This window comes from Haematobia irritans, chromosome 1 (genome assembly GCF_050003625.1).
Source record: "Haematobia irritans isolate KBUSLIRL chromosome 1, ASM5000362v1, whole genome shotgun sequence".
Lineage (NCBI taxonomy): Eukaryota > Metazoa > Arthropoda > Insecta > Diptera > Muscidae > Haematobia > Haematobia irritans.
In genome coordinates this window covers 78,502,908-78,505,655 of record NC_134397.1, presented here as the reverse complement: position 1 = coordinate 78,505,655, position 2,748 = coordinate 78,502,908, and positions in this window count along the sequence as shown.

Here is a 2,748-nt window from a genome sequence, read left to right as displayed (position 1 = left end):
CGCTTGATTTTCCTCTATTTCCAAATGATTCAATAAGATTTTGTTTTAACGGCCGAAGTGATTTTTGAGCCGAAGCCGATGGTCGGCAAAAAAGACAAAATTCTGCCGGAAGTGTTTTACTTTAATGTTAAAATATTTTATGGAACAAATCCATAAAAATATAATTCACTAGGATTGAAACTTTGAAAACTTCATATTCGATTAATTAATTAAGAAAAGTAAGCTGCAGTCATACATAGTTTTTGTATAATTTCATATTTAGCAACAAAAATATTATGTATGGACTAATTTAAAAATATATGCCCACGCTTTAAGCTAATTAACTGAAAATCAATATATTTGTAATTGTTTTTAATCTAGCTAAACCCTTGAGAAATAATCGTGCCTGGAGGCTAATCACGACATTCGATATTGAGAACTTTGATCGAAATCTAAATTTTTCGGATCACGGGAGTCGATATCGAGCTTTTTTGATCGACAATTTTTTTTTTCGATTGGTAAATTGCAATCGTACTAATAAATATATTAGTTTTAGTTCGAATTGTTGCTAATTTAATGTAAATTTACATATATTGAACATGTTTTGAATATTTAGGACTAATGCAACTCCAATAAAAGTTAAACAAAAATTGGTCATAGTCGAGTTCGGGTGCGAGCATCCTAGCTTGGCAAAGAACCATATATTAAGTGCACGTGCTAGATCGATATCCAAGAGATTGTGAGCAACCAATTAACGTACCATTCCGTGACAACATAACGCTTATGGATCACCTTGTAAGAATAGTGAATGATGAAGTCTTCCACTGCACATTGGGCCAAATGACCAAAATCTCACGCATAAAATCAATTGTTAGGTTAGGTTAAAGTGGCAGCCAGATTAAGATTCAGGCTCACTTAGACTATTCAGTCCATTGTGATACCACATTAACTAAAAGTACCTATTACATATGGCCACTTCTAGTTTTAATCGCTGAACCTTCTCGATTATTTTTCTTCGTTGAACCAACCAGATTGTTCCAAAAACATTAGCAGACTGCTTAAATTAACGTTTTCCACATCCGCCAGTAATCTGAAGCTATATGCTCCTAAAAGTTTACACAAAATGCAGGACACTCACACAAGAGGTGTTTAATTGGGTCCTTTTCCTCCGTATCATGACAGCTCATACAATAGTCATTATACTTCGTGCCAATAGTTTTTGCAAAATCGCCTATCAGGCAGCGACCCGTTATAGCAGATATCGGGAGTGATATATGACGTCTCGAGAACACTAGCATATCTAGTGTGCGGTTGAAGTTTAAATGGGGCCATATTTGCTTGGTGTTGTTACAACCCTTGCAATTCCATCGAACATTTGCCATCATAACAGCCTTCTCACGCAGCATGAGCTTGCAGGTAGCCAGGGGCATACCAACAGATTCTAGTTTCCCTGGAATATGTGAGGTAATCCCTAGCCTTGCCAACTCATCCGCTTCGCAGTTCCCCGGTATGTTCCTATGGCCAGGCACCGATATTAGGTGAATATTGTACTGCTCAGCCATCTCATTGAGAGATATGCGGCAGCCGATGGCCGTTTTCGAGTTGATGAACACAGAGTCCAAGGATTTTATTGCAGGTTGACTGTCTGAGTATATATTAATGCCCACATTTTTTGGAACATTACTTCTCAGCCAATTCGCCACCTCTCTTATTGCTAATATTTCAGCCTGAAAAACACTACAGTGATTAGGTAATCTTTTCGCTATTCGAAGTTCCAGATCATTAGAATATACTCCGAAACCCATCCAATTTGGAGCCATCAGTGTAGAAATCTATATATTCTTTATTCCCCGGGGTCTATGTGCACCACGCCTCACTGTTGGGGATTAGAGTCTCAAACTTTTTGTCGAAAAGTGGACTCGCCAATGTGTAATCCACTACGTTAGGCACATTTGGCATTACTTTGAGGACCGAACTGTTACCATAACTTTTTTCCGACCACAGCGATAGCTCGCGCAACTGCACAGCCGTTGTTGCAGCTGACTGTTTGGCCAAAATGTCTAAAGGCAATAGATGCAGCATGGCATTAAGGGAATTTGTTCCTGTCCTGCTGAATGCGCCTGAGATACACAAGCACGCCATACGCTGAACTTTGTCTTGGCTTACTAATCTTCTATGGTACTATTTATTTATTTAAAACAATACAAAATATCCAAAATAAATTTACCATTTAATTAAATAACAATATGAACAAATTTTAGAAAAAGTATAGAATATATAACCTACAGAATATATACATAAGTGCAATAATACAGAATATATACATAAGTGCAAATCAAAAAATATGGCTAAAGGTAATAAGCTAATAAGGATAACTACCATTGCCAACGATTATATGTGCCCGATATTAAAAAAATTTACCCTAATAACTTTATTTTTGACAATAGTGGTCTCATTTATTAACCGATCTTACACAAATTTGGTACAATGTAATCTTCTGTAATATCAATCTAACCTTCAAAGTATAACCACCCTTATATATGCATCGCCCGATTTTGAAAAAATTTTAATAATCTTATTTTTGACCATAGCCGCATTGGCCTCATTTATGAACTTATATCTTACTCAAATTTTGCACAAGGTAACCTTCTGTGTTATCAATCAAACCAGAAAAATATTATACAAATTGGTTCAGTTTTAGATAATATCTCCCATATATATGCATCGCTCGATTTTCCCAAATTTGGCCATAATTTGGCTCTGGATTTA